Source organism: Podarcis filfolensis, assembly GCF_964270895.1.
Source record: "Podarcis filfolensis genome assembly, chromosome: 13".
In the NCBI taxonomy this organism is placed as follows: Eukaryota; Metazoa; Chordata; class Lepidosauria; order Squamata; family Lacertidae; genus Podarcis; species Podarcis filfolensis.
The window spans coordinates 51,607,513-51,622,083 of record NC_139615.1 but is presented as its reverse complement, the minus strand read 5'-3'; the positions used below and the strand labels follow the sequence as shown (position 1 = coordinate 51,622,083).

Sequence of the window (14,571 nt, the reverse complement as noted above, 5' to 3'; positions counted from 1 at the left end):
CCTTATTGAGGGACAGTATTTCAATATGGGTAATGCATGTTCTTTGTACTTTTGTCCACTTACTGTATTTATTTTTCTCGATTTGAACTATAAAATGGTGATTTTCTTGAGTCAAAATGAGAGTACCCCTAAACATTTTTAAGGAAAAAAAGCACTGCCTTCAAGTAAACACTGTACCTGCTAGATTGGTAAAGAAAAGGTGTTTTATATGCATTGTACATGCATTATCACACTGTGGCACCAGAAGGCGCTGTGGAGTTCCATTTTTGCCAACTCGATTTCTCATGCAAAGTTTGCAACGCTTATTTGATGTGTCCAGATCCAGCCACTGTTGCCAGCCAGGTACCTGAGAAACCTCTGGTTTGTCTGAGCATAATTGTAAATCCAGCTCTGAGCATAATTTTAAATGATTCCTTTACAACATTCAAATCCCAGATGCCAAGTCCCTCAGAGGGAGATTTCTTGTGAATTCTAATCTGACAGAACTCACTGAATAGGAAATAAATGGCAAGAGTGAGGCAGTAGCACATCCAAACACAGGGTAATTTATCTTATCCGTAGCATAATCCTACAAGCATATGCTGTCTTTCCTTGTCAGTTGGCTATGGCTCTATATATATAAAGATGCACTTAAATATGGATGATGTTCAGAATCCAGGGGTTTTAGTGTGTTCAGATGTTGCTGGTCCTTAATTAAGCAGCAGAAGGTACATTATCCTAGTGTTTTAATCAGCTTGGTATCTCTCAGCTTTATCTGCCACAAAAAAGTCTCCATGGCAACCAGAGCATTAGCTAACTCTTGACACAGACTGGTGTCTTAACTGGCATGGGATTTGGGGGGTCGGGGTCGCAGTGGATGCCTCTGGACTTCCACCAGCGATTCCCTTATTGAACATAATGTAGGACAAGTCTAAGCTTGTTTACTCAGAAGCTAGTCCCACTGACCTCCCTTGGAAATGTAGCAGGATTACAGCCTTAAATAATCTTTCAGGACAAAAGGGGGGCTTTTAAAACTGCAAAATGCTCCTTGGAAACTTAGTGTTTCCCATGTCTGCTCCAGCCCTAGTGTTCCATCACTCACGGCTCCTATTCTAGGCCTATCCTATATTTTGCCTTGTTGTGGGATCCTAGTCAGTATAGCGACATGATGTTGTGTCATTACATCAGACTGGCTACAAGTAACCTAAACAAGTAGTGTATTCCAACACACCAGTACAATGTAACCCCACCACAACTACAACCCTCCAAGTGTAAGTTGGATAGGGTGTGTGTATGTGTTTAATTTGCTCTAAGTTAGAAAGCTCTAATGAGATTTGGTGGTGGGACTTAAAGACTCAGTTGTGGCTGCACATACATGCATGCAGTTGGGGTTAAAACAAGAAGGAATTTTAGGATGCAGTTGCTTTTCTCACCTTGTGTCAGGATGCTGTCAGCGACTCCTGGCTGGTTGCCCAGGAAATTATAAAGACAAGGAAAAGTTTCTTACAGTCCTTTTTCATTTCAGTCTTTGCACAGAGAGGCTATAGAACCCAGCCTCTTGGATAAGGGCCTTGTCCCGAGTGAAGCTCCACCCCCTTCTCTCCTACTTCTTCATTTGTCATCATCTCCTCTACAGGTGCTGCTAAGTGCCCTCTGAGCTCTTTGCTCTCCTACTTTTAAGGCTCACCGGGTTCTGGGAGATGGAGGGTCTGGAATGCTTTCTAATGACAACATGTCAGCCAGGTGTTGCTCTGGCTTTCCCATGATTTCCCAACTTTCCCCCTCTTCTGCCTCTGAGCTGCGACCTCCCTCAAACCCCTGTTGTAGATCTATACTGTCTTCCTCTTCCTCCTCCCTGGAAGGTCAGGATGGGGAGGCGGTCTCCACCATTCGTCCTCTGCCCAGACCCCGACAACTTGGTATGACAAGCTTCATCTGCCATAAATTGATGCTGTTTCTGGATACGAAGAGTAATCAATATGATGTGAAATATTTGGAAGGATAGATGTGTGCTTGTTGCAAAAACATAGGTTGAATGCAGATGAAGGTGCACAACATGAACATTCCAACAGACAAACAAATTCCACTGACTGTGTCTTCCTGGGAAAAGGTCAGGATGAGTGCCTATAGATGCGGGGTGCAGGCTTTCCCACCCAACCTCTCCTTCCTGCCCAGCCTCGCCTTCTTCCCACTCAACACCTTGCCCCCTGAAGCAGCACCCCACAGGATCAGAACCTCCATGCAACAGCTGGTCAGCCAAGGAGTCAGTCCTGTGGAGTGCTGGGCAATGCTCTGCGGTGAAGGCATCTGGTTTTTGAATGTATATTGCCAAATTTCTAGCTGTCATGGTCATAGCTATGTGGTCATAGCTAGTAGTTATTGCCTCATCTGAGATGTGCATTGTGTGAAGCAGTCTCAAAACACTTGTGCTTTCAGTACTTGAAGTTTGTGTTAGCAGGGCAGGCTAGTTTGGAATCTATGCACTCTGGCCTAACTGGTTTGGAGTCTGGACTGTCTACATGGTGAGTTGGGGCTAGGCTTGGGACAGAGCTGGGAATGTTGAGATGCATCCAGCTTAGAACAGAAGCTAAAGTGTATCTCTTGTACGCTGAGAGAGCCGCAGGGAAACTGGAGTTTGGAACTCAAGGTGAAAAGGAGTTGAGAAAATAAATAGTCCACATATGCTGCTGATGACGAGGGTTCAGGAATTGGGTTGCTCTGCTAGGGCTTTGGAAGGCTAGCCCTTCTAATCTCACCCTATATTTAGAACAAAATTATCCCGTGATTATAATAGATGAGGCCCAGCTTCTCTTGTGTTCTTCAGAGACACATTTCTTAATTAGATGAAAAATGAGTCTGCAAAGTAATTTGCTGACTGACTGAACTCAGGTTTTTTGCCTTAGGATGCAATCAGTATTTGCACCATGAGTTTAGGACTGAACTGAGCTTGCAGCCTGAAGCAAAGTCCAAATCCGTTGTCCTGCCTGCCCACTCCACCCTTGCCCACAGCCAACTGTGTAGCACATAATGCTGCGCCCAAAGAGTCCATACAGCCCAAATATCCCATTTTTACTGAGGCACCCCAAATTTAAATAGGTCACCCAAGCTTCTGATTAGATCCTGGGACACGTGTCCTTCCTCTCTTGGGCAGCCACCACACAGAAGTGTGACTTTCCCCTCTTCTCAGTGTCTTAATAACTTAGGAGAGAAAGAAGGTGGCTGCAATGGCTGTTGGGAGAAGCATGTGGCGGGGAGCAGAAAAAGACAGGTGTGATGGGCTGGCAGTGGAGCAACGGTGGCAAAGTGAGGAAGCAAGGAGGCCTGCCTGTGCAGTGGCAGCTGAGGGAGGAGGCCAAGAAGGGCTGGTTGCGTTTGGCTGGCCAAGGAGTAGGAGCTGGCAGAGGGAGCGTAAGATAAGGGGGAGGCAGGGGGATATGGGGGCATGTTGGTGGGGTGTGTGTCCAAAATTGGGATTATAATGAGTTGGAGGGTATGAGAGACCAATTCCTGCCTGGCCCCCATCATCCCTGTCCTTCACACTGAGCCTAATGGGCCATGGGTAAGATACAACTCCTAATAAGAGGCTATAAAGAGGTCACTTATTCCCAACTTAGTTATCACAAGAACCAGTTTTATTACCTGCCTTTCTCTTTGTTTAGACCAAGATGCAGAGGTGAGAGGTGCAAAGCTCTCAAACACGGGGTTTAAATGTGCAACAGGTACATTTTCAAGTCACACTTATTTCAGTTCTCACCACTTGTCATTATGCAGTCTAGCTTGTTAATGGCACTGCACTGTTGTTGGGTGATTGATCAGAAGGATGAGGGAAGTTGTTGCCCCCGCTCTCCAACACACACACCCCCAAGGCAGACCCTGCACTTTCCAACTCTCAAGAGTGGGAAACTCTCAGAGTTTCCATGAAAAAGAAGCGGAGAGGATTACTTCACAGACAGTTTCTTTGGTCGTCTCACTTGGTCACAATGAATGGTCATGGGTCCTAGTTACATCTCGTGTGGATTACTGTAGCGTGCTCTATGTGTGACTGTTTAGAAACTCTGACCGTCTCAAAGGGCTGCAGCCAGAATGTTGACCAAGGCTGGTTAAAGGGAGCAGACGCCTCCCTTGCTAGAACTGCCCCACTTGCTACTGGTCTGTTTCTGGGCACAATTTAAAGTGCTGGTCCTATACAGCTTAGGTCCAAGCTATCTGAAAAACCATATTCCCTCATACAAACCTGCCCAGGTTATGAGATCTTCTGGCGAGACCCTTCTCTCAGTCCTGCCATCCTCACAGGCATGTGTGGTGGGGATGTGGGAGAGGGCCTTCTGGGTGGCTGTCTCCAGACTCTGGCACTCCGTGGAGAAGTTAGACGGCCCCTTTCCTTGTCCTTCTGCCAGCAGGTGAATACTTTCTTTTTCCAACAGCCTTTTGGGAACGACTGCTTTTAATGAAAGGATTGGTTCTGTGCAGTTTTACTGTAATTGGTTTTAATAGAGTATATATAATCATTCATATATATGTTTGTGTGTTTAATTGTTTTTAATTATTGTTTTTTCTACGTTTTTAACAGTTTTTGTTTTTAAGGTGCCTTGAGTCCTGTCAGCACAAATGGTGGGGTTTAAAGAAATATATAACGACAGCAACAACAATAATAGAGTGGAAGGGGAGGGGACCTTTCTGACTCCTGGAGCTGCTCTGCGGAGCAAAATGAAAGCTGTGTCTCCAACACAGGAAAATCTTTAGTCAGTTTAGTACCCTACACATTTTGATTTATAACTTTCCTTCCAAGGTGGCTAAGTACTTGTTGGTACTAAAGGGTTAAGAGGTAACAAGTCGCTCTAATCACTGAGCAGCTGGAAGTCATTAAGCATCCAGGAATGTGAGTTAGTTTGTATAAATAGTCAGTTCACCTGTGTGTTTTTCCCCCTTGATCTGACTCGCAGACTCAGTTTGTGGCCATGGGCATGTTTGCTGATATGAGTTAAGTTTAGAGTAAAGTTTTCTTTATGCCGGAGATAAAAGCATGTGTGCTTTATCGCCAGGGTTTTTCTTTTGTAAATAAAGTTTTTTCCTGAGTTCCAAAGTGCTTGCTCCAGGATTCTTCATCGAAAGGTACTGACTCTCCTGCCTTCTTCAACCGCTGCACGAAATTCTCTGCTGAGATAAGATTTATGGCATTGGAAGCGCACTGGACGTTTACTTAACATTAAACTAATTAAAGTTTAATGGACAGTACTTACTTTCCTTTTAAGTATGCTCCAACTCTTTGGCCCCGTGAGTCATGGGCCCCGATGCAGCTGCTCCAATTGCACCCTGGATAATCTTGGCCTTGGTTAAAAACACACACACCACAAAATAGAATAGTGTGCCACATCCAGATTGCCAAAATAACATGGCTGGTGAAGATGGGACTCAGGCAGAAATTTGATTCCCTTTGTTTTTGACAGCAAACCTACCTAATCTGCACTTTCCAAGATAATGTGCAAACCAAAAAATAGCCATCCTTTCAAGTTGCATGTCTCTTATTTTTGCATTGTGGTTCTCTAACCAAGCAACGTTTACACAAATATTGGGAGACTGTATAAAAATGAATATACTGGTGAAAATAAGATGCAAAAATAACAAACAAAAATGTGTTTATTCAGAGAAATTTTCACTAAAATGCTGGTGAATTTTCATGAGTTTTCTTGAATGCAAATTACTGCAGAAATGTGTAGAACTGAATTTAAAATTTGAAAAATGATAAACTGAGGCAGATGAAATGCAAAGCTCTGTCCATCCCTTGTATGGGTTTCAACAGCTGCAGTTCCCCAGTATTCTGGAGTATCAGGGAATATGGGCACATGTTAAACCAAAAGTGCAATGTTAATTTAGTTTCATATAAAGAAACTGTTCCCCACCCCCACACACACTTTTTTTGTTTTGGTATGTGAGCAGACCTTATTTGTTGACGAGGGAACCTGTTGTAAGGCTTTAACACAAAATATGTAACATACTAGTTTTAAACAGCACCTATCTTTCCCCCCTACATCACACTTTCTAATCAGGCAAGCGAGAGCATCATTTGGTCTCCTATCAAGCCAAGAGAGGCAATGTATACTCCTATCATTCAGAAGCTATTGAATTCCAACTCATGTTTTAACTCCTGGTTTATGAGACTGAGTCAGGCTTTAGGAAGCAAAGAAATCACGCAGTGTTATTTGTATTGTTAATAAAGCCTGAAATTAATTCCTTTATTCAAAGAACAACACACACTGCTTTCTGCTCTAGAGAGATTTCTTTTGTAAGAATGGAAGCGTTTAAAATAGCAACTCTTTCCATTCTGCAATTATTACAGCAGTCACATTTATCAAAAATCTGATAAGGTTTTAAACATAGCTCTTAATTGTCATGGATCTTTAATTAAACCTCTTGTGCTTTGCTCTGATCCTGGTCCCTTTGTAAAAACATGAGGATTTGGGAAACACATTGTGAAACAAATATTATGGGTTGGATCCAGAGAAAGGCAGTCACACGTGGGTCCCATTCATTTTCACTTTTCACATTTCTTTCAATGCAATCTAATTGAGAATGAGTCTGGGTCTAAGCCTCTGTTTTCGAAAGGAATTTATACTAGCCAAAGACTCTTTTCCCATCTGATCCCAGAATATCCACTACATATCTTCAAGAGGGTCACAAGCCTCACGCTTGGCACCAGCAGTTGACATCACTGGGGCCATGTTGGGGGCCATGTAAGACCTTGGATAACAGAGGGCAAAGCCCTTGGTTATTTGGGATTTCCACTCTTCCTCCCTATCTGTCACTTTCCTGTTGAGTGGCAGCGGCTATAACCACACATACACCCAGAGGTGGAGCAATGTGGGGGTGGTGCACCCTGGATTCATCCCTGAGGGGGGTGACAAATTCCCAGCCAGGCCTGATCGCGGCTGCACCGGATCGCCCTCCCCGGCCTGGCCTCTGCACCGGACCACGCCTGGGTTGGGAGTTGCAGGGGGCAGCGCACTGTTACCCCATGCTCCTGGCTGGAGGAGGCAGGCAGCCAGGGGAGAAGACAGGAAGGAGGCAGGTGAGCAAACAACGGAGGGGGGTGGTAATGGACGCCGGGCACCCCGTCCTGTCCCTATGGGTGCTGTGCACCCTGCCTTGCCCTTCCCTATGGGCGGTTCACCCTGCCCCTGGGCGTACCACCCCAGGTGCCCGAGAGGCTTCCTGCGCCACTGCATATGGTGGAGGCTTCTGTTTCTTCTTGCTTCCCTTCACCCTTACCAGGGTGGAGGTGGAGCTTGTAGGGTCTCAGCCTCATATAATGTTAGCATATTTGAATCTATTTAGTCCAGGGGTTGGCAAGCTTACCGAACAATGGGCCAGTCAATGCTCTGTCCGTCGGAGGATGGGCTGGAGAGTGTGCGCATGCGCGCTCTTCCGGGTCAGAGGAGCGGCCGTGCACGTGTGCACACATTATTTCCAGCGCTCCTCCGACTCAGATGTGCACTGGAAATAGCGTGTGCGCATGCGCACAGGCGCTTCTCCATCCTGCATGCATGTGTACACACTATTTTCGGTGCACGTCCAGGTTGGAGTGCCCGTGCACACGCGCACAGGCATCATCAACCCGGCAGTCAGTCCCTGCCCTGCACCACGCTGCACCACACCAGTAAGAGCGGAGGGCGCGGGGCGGCAGGGGTCACCATGGGCCGGATAGACGAGCGGCATGAGCCAAAGACAAAGGAGATGGTGTTGGACTTTCGGAGGAAGAGAGGAGAACTAGCCCCGCTGTACACCAGGGAGGGCTGTGTGGAGAGAGCCTCTTCCTTTAAATTCCTAGGAGTTTATCTCAGTGAAGACCTTACTTGGAAAATCAATACAACCCAGGTGGTTAAGAAAGCCCAGCAGAGACTCCATCTCCTCAGAGTATTGCGAAAGAACGATGTCAATCAACATTTGATAATCTCCTTCTACCGGTCCACGATAGAAAGTGTCCTGGAATAGAAAGCGTATCATGGTGTGGTACGCTGGTTTGACATCAACTGATAGGAAGTGCCTACAGAGGGTGGTGAATACAGATAAGATATTATGGGCTGTCCCGTGAATCCGCTGGATGACATCGAGGAAGAAAATTGCCTCAGGAGAGTGAGGAAAATTCTCAGGGATGATTCACACCCTGGCCAGCACTTTCTGGATCTCCTGCCCTCGGGCAAAAGATATAGAAGCACCAACAGGGTAAAGAACAGCTTCTATCCTGGGCTGTTAGGCTGCTGAATGAAAAGATAACAACAGGGCAACTGACTTTCGGGTTTGGTGGGTGTGCGTCAGTAAACGAGGGGAATTAAGACTAAGAGAGCTGAGTGGGGGTGCTCGTGTAATCTCACTGTATACAAGTTGTACAAGTGACAATAAAGTATTTCAGTTTCAATAAACCTTAGGTTGCCGACCCCTTGATTTAGTCAATGAAGAGGTTAAAACCATAGAGTAAGCTGTTCTATGCCATTATTCCCCACCTTGTGAGGAAATGGGTCACCAGCTTTTTTTATATATCTCTCTCCATGTGGATTTCAGTATGCAAGGCGGTGTGAGCTGGTCTCTCCAGATACATGGCTTTAACTAGCCTCTTTTGTTTCAGAACAGAACTGAGTCTGAAACTAGTTTCCCCCCCCCCATATCAGTAGTTTAGAAACTTTTACCATTTGTCACTGAGCAACATTTGGACTGCTTGTTCATTTTTTCTGAATGCTGTATGGAAAATCACATGAATCTGACCTTTTAAGAGTTTTGTAAGTAAACCATATTATGACTTACCAAGCATGTGGTCTATCTCTGTGCTAGGGAAGTGGGATAGTTTGGAAAGAATTTTTAAAAGAGGACATTTGGGGACTCACTGGAAGGTCACATGTTAAAGGTTTTACAGCCTATATTTCAATACTTTGCTGTGTGTTTTGCAACGTTACCAAAGTGTGCTTGGCTCCAACATGGGGCTTTGCTTCCAGGATTCCAACAGAGCAAACATATGGTGGGAAGAGCACTAATAAGTCCTAGCAAATGCATATTAATACCAACTTCCAGGGGTGAAACTAGGCTTTATTTCACCCAGGTCAAAGACCCAGTTTGGCACCCCCATGTGCATTTGCGTACATACACACAAGCTGGTAGCCTCAATGGCGCCCTTCTAGAGGCTTCACCCAGGCAAAAAGTCCAACTACCCCTCCCCCACATAGCTACAGTTCTGCTGACTTCTCTTACATCACAAGAGGCATGCCTCCCTCAACATCCCTCCTCTACTCTGCACCCCAGAACTCACTCCCCAAGTTGGTCTTTAACAACTCTCCATTTTTCCTTTTTTTGTCCAAGATGTTTCAAGTCTCTACTCAATTCAACTTAATTTGCTTTAAGACTTTCATTGTGTGAGCCTTCCTTCTCACTGTGCTTCAAGCCTTCTTGAACCAAGTCTACGATTTCTTAGGGCATCACTACTCTACAACTTTAGACTGGTTTACGACCAGATTAGTTCCTGTATTTACCCCCAAATAAGGGACACGGGTGGCGTTGTGGTCTAAACCACTGAGCCTTGGGCTTGCCGATCAAAAGGTTGGTGGTTCGAATCCACACGACAGGGTGAGCTTCCGTTGCTCTGTCCCAGCTCCTGCCAACCTAACAGTTCGAAAGCACGCCAAAAAAGTGCAAGTAGATTAATAGGTACCACTCCAGTGGGAAGGTAAACAGCGTTTCCGTGTGCTGCTCTGGTGTCGATGTTCCGTTGCGCCAGAAGGGGCTTAGTCATGCTGGCCACGTGACCTGGAAAAACTCTGCGGAGCAGACAAATGCTGGCTCCCTCGGCCTGTCAAGCAAGATGAGCACCACAACCCCAGAGTCGTTTGCGACTGGACTTAACTGTCAGGGGTCCCTTTACTTTTCCCTACCCCCAAATAAATGTCCAAAGTGTAACTCTGTGAAGGTACTGAGGATTCATTGTCATGGGGGCACAGTTTTTATATTACAAACAAATTTAAAGACTAATATATATTTGTAAACCATGGTTTAAAAGGATAAACATGTTTACACTTGTATAAGAGGCATGCTTTCATCATGTCACCCCAAATCAAGTCATGGAAAATATAGATTGTGAAGATATTGAATTTACACTGTTATAGATTTCCAACCCCACCACAGAACTATAGTTTGGTGGCAGAAATGATCGATGATGTAAAGCAGGGCACAAGCTGCAGCTGAGTTAAATTTCAACCACAAACCTTTACAAATGAACGGCTTTCTCCAGGATCTGAAATTTGGTGCTTGTGACCTTTTGCATCATTTCAAATTTACAATGCATTTATCAGTGGGTTGCTTGTGTATTCATGATTCAGTATTCAGGTTATGTAACCTATTTATATAACATGGTAGGATTTGCTAGGTGAATGGAGTTTTAACTGAAGCTGTGGTGTGAATGAAGTATATGTAAGGTACTAAAATTAAATCCAAGAGCCAATTCAGATACTTGCTTGGGCCAATAGGAAAAGATAAAGGCAATAATTTGGCCATGCTTGGAACATGGCATCTCTTTAAAAAAAAACCCCACACAATAACATCAACAACAAAGGAACACACTCATATAAATCAGGTACATGAACGTGTACAGAAAAGTTAGGGAAACTTGGACTCTTAAAAGACTTCTATGATACTGTTTGTGTGATGCACCTGGATCTATAGACAATGTTCAGGGTAAACCAACTCAAGTGAAGCAGAATCAAATTTCATAAAATTCACTGAAAACGTTCCACTATTTATCAACCATCTGGCCATCTGGGTATGTTTTTTAGAACTCTCCCAAAAGGTCTGTAGGGGGAGAGAACTCCACATTATGAGCACTGCGAGCACCACCTTTCCACCCTCGCTGCTGGAATCTGGCATACAGACGTCAGCAGGAAAACACTGCAGTCCCTGGCGACACTGTGCTGCTGAACTCAAAGTCAATGGATGACAAAGGGACATCACAAGAAGACTCCGTCATGGAACTGGTGGACTAGACAGTTTAAGCAAAACTGATTCTATTCACCTCAATCTAAAAGGGGGGCTGTAGCCTTCTCTCCTATTGTAGGTGAGAAATTAGTGTAGTTAGAAAAATAGTACTCACCTATAGCTGCAGTTGAGGTTTGGACATACTATTCTTATTAGGGATATGCTTGGTTAATCAAATTGCAAGTGTTTAACCGACGGCAAGGCTGCCCCTGTTTAACTGGACAGCTCTGCTTTTCAAAACCATCAGTAAAATACAAATGTGTTAATTCAGGGTGCCTCTAGACAGTCACTATTTTGCAGGTGTTCATGTGCACACTGTAAATTTAGGTTGTGGAATTTTAAAAAGTTGACTGTTGCCCTACTACAACAAATCTCACTTTAAAAAAGAATCTGTCTTTTTGCAGTTTAGAAAGTGATGGGGAAATGCATTGAAAAATAGGGTATGAATGATGGGAAGACACAAACACCCCGTAAACAAATTAGGATTGAAGCACAACTGTTGAAGGGGATCTGCCAAAGGGCCCTACATATAAGATTGTGCACCATAGTGTTAGAAGTATGCCGTCTTATTTTCTGGTTGCTATTGTTTGCTATTGTTTAGTTTTCTTTGTTGAACAGGGCTGAAGCTAAATCCTAACTTTCAAACAAACAAAAAAATACACATTGCAGAGCAGGAAATTTATTCAAACATGCTTATACTTAGGTCCTTAGAACAGTGTCAGTTTTTCTTCCTTGGTGTTGACTTCACTGCTCATGTCTGCCAATCCATACTCCATAAGAACTCCACATTGACTGCAGATGTGTGTCTGTACTATTTCCCCTGCTTTCAGATACATTGAATCATAGAATCATAGAGTTGGAAGAGACCACAAGGGCCATCGAGTCCAACCCCCTGCCAAGCAGGAAACACCATCAGAGCACTCCTGACATATGGTTGTCAAGCCTCTGCTTAAAGACCTCCAAAGAAGGAGACTCCACCACACTCCTTGGCAGCAAATTCCACTGTCGAACAGCTCTTACTGTCAGGAAGTTCTTCCTAATGTTTAGGTGGAATCTTTTTTCTTGTAGTTTGGATCCATTGCTCCGTGTCCGCTTCTCTGCAGCAGCAGAAAACAACCTTTCTCCCTCCTCTATGTGACATCCTTTTATATATTTGAACATGGCTATCATATCACCCCTTAACCTCCTCTTCTCCAGGCTAAACATGCCCAGCTCCCTTAGCCGTTCCTCATAAGGCATCGTTTCCAGGCCTTTGACCATTTTGGTTGCCCTCCTCTGGACACGTTCCAGTTTGTCAGTGTCCTTCTTGAACTGTGGTGCGCAGAACTGGAATCAGTACTCCAGGTGAGGTCTGACCAGAGCAGAATACAGTGGCACTATTACTTCCCTTGATCTAGATGCTATACTCCTATTGATGCAGCCCAGAATTGCATTGGATAGGTGACTGTACAGTTTCATAAAATAGATTATAGCCTTACATTTTCAAGGAAGATACAGGTGAAACTCGGAAAATTAGAATATTGTGGAAAAGTTCATTTATTTAAGTAATTCAACTTAAAAGGTGTTACCTGCTTTATTGAACATCCCTCCGGAGCTGGCAGGAAGGTTACACAGCCTCAGTTGTCCATTGAGCATTCATTTTTATACAAGGTTATACAATGTTGTATCATAAAATTGTTGTTACCCCACACGCAAGCATTTGCACATCACTTTCCTTACTGTTAAAAGCCTAATAGGGGTGGAGATAGGTAGGTTTGTTGTGCAAGAATGGCAGATCCACTGTCATTTCACAACCTGGATTTTCCAATATGCTATGCAAAACAGCTGCAAAACAGAAGTACAGTGGTACCTCTGGTTGCGAACGGGATCCGTTCCGGAGCCCCGTTCGCAACCTAAATGGAACGCAACCCGCGTCTGCGCATGTGTGAGCGGAAAAACGCGGAAGTAATCCTTTCCAGTACTTCTGGGTTGCCACGGGACGCAACCTGCAAAGGCATAAGCCCCAGCGTTCGCAACATGAGGTATGACTGTAGCCTGGAAGCAGCCACCATCTTCTCCAAGTTTTCTGATTTTCCTGCCCGCTCTGCGCCTTCATATCTCTATTTCTGCTGACTTTTGACAACATGGTTGCTAAAAGATACAGCTGCCTGCCTACAAAGAGTGAGGTTCATGTGCAAAGCTGAATATTAGAGTTGGCAGTGGGGGTGGGGGAGAAACCTTAAAAGGGGGTCATTCAGGATTACCGTATTTTTCGCTCTATAACACGCACCTGACCATAACACGCACAACATTTTTAGAGGAGGAAAACAGGGGTGGGGGGGGGGAATTCTGAATGAAACAGTGGATGTATTATTTTTGTGCCTCATGCTGTGGCCACAGACATCTGATGGTGAATTTGGGGTGACCCAATGCAAAAATCCTGAGAATCCCTGTGGATCTGTGCTTTGTAACCACGTTTTTGCACTATTGCAGCCCCAGGCAACAGTGGGTGCGTGATTTTTTTGGTGCAGGCTGTAGCCATGGACATGTAATGTGATCTGATGGTGAATTTGGGGTGACCCAATGCAAAGATCCTGAGGATCCATGTGGATCCATGCTTTGTAACCACGTTTTAAGTGGGGAGGGAAGGAAAAACACAGAAGGGACAAGGAGCACAAGAGGGGTGTGCAGAGAAGCAGCTGGCTAAGAATGCAGGAGAGGGATTTAACGGGAGGGAGGAAAGGAAGGCAAAAGTCCCCCCCCCCACCCACCCAAGCCAGCCCTCTCTCTCTCTCTATCTCTCTCTCTCTCTCTCTCTCCCGCCTGCATGTTTTCCAGCTGCCTGCGAGTCCCTAAAATGCTTCCCTGGATGCAGCAGCACCGGAGCACGGAGAGGAATTAGAAGGAAGGACGCGATCCTTTCCTTTCCCCTCTGCTTGCCTGGAGGGGAGGGGATTTGCCTGCTCTTTGTTCAGTTTGAGCAAATAGCAACCGAAACAGAACAGGGTGGGCAGTAACACCCTGAGGCAGAATGCAAGAAAGCAACAGCTTCCTCTCTCGCGCGATCGGATTTTTGCCTGATTTTTGCCCCTGCACTCGGGCCAGTCGGCTCCAGGGACCACACATTCGCTCAATAACATGCACAGACATTTCCCCTTACTTTTTAGGAGAAAAAAATCTGTGTGTTATAGAGAGAAAAGTACGGTACTTCAGCTTTCATTTAATTTCATTTAATTCATTTTAATAATTATGAAATAAAAATGAATGGGGCCCTTTCATTTTTATTTTATATGTTCCAAATACACATCCTAATTAGTATTCGTTCTAAAATAATTCAACCTAAATAAAGGATGAGTACTATATTAGCAACAGCAAATTGAATGCTTCCAATATTTCTATCCATTCTTAGAAATACCTGTTGAAACCATTTTGTATTCAGTGAGTTTTCTTTCCAGGTGTGACCATTTAAGGAGGATGAATAAATACACTTCAGAATTAATGTTTTCTTGGAAATAATGTCCTCCAAGTATTTAATAGGGTAGATTGATTTAAAATTTGGTTTTTAATTCCTAAAAATAGGACTGATAGAAACCAAACTTTCCA

The 14,571-nt window shown here is 44.5% G+C and overlaps 1 protein-coding gene and 1 long non-coding RNA gene across 4 annotated transcripts in view; one reads left to right on the top strand and one right to left on the bottom strand.

The window, feature by feature from the left end:
• Positions 1-14,571, bottom strand: part of MOCOS (molybdenum cofactor sulfurase) — a 563,966-nt gene that overhangs the window by 342,638 nt on the left and 206,757 nt on the right. The window lies entirely within an intron of this gene.
• On the top strand, positions 2,418-8,797 carry LOC310748321. 2 transcript variants are annotated; one of them, XR_014541291.1, is made up of 3 exons: positions 2,418-2,501; positions 3,639-4,379; positions 7,805-8,797. It is a non-coding gene; the product is annotated as an uncharacterized lncRNA (long non-coding RNA). The 2 variants fall into 2 exon arrangements; XR_014541292.1 differs by having other exon boundaries at positions 3,167-4,379.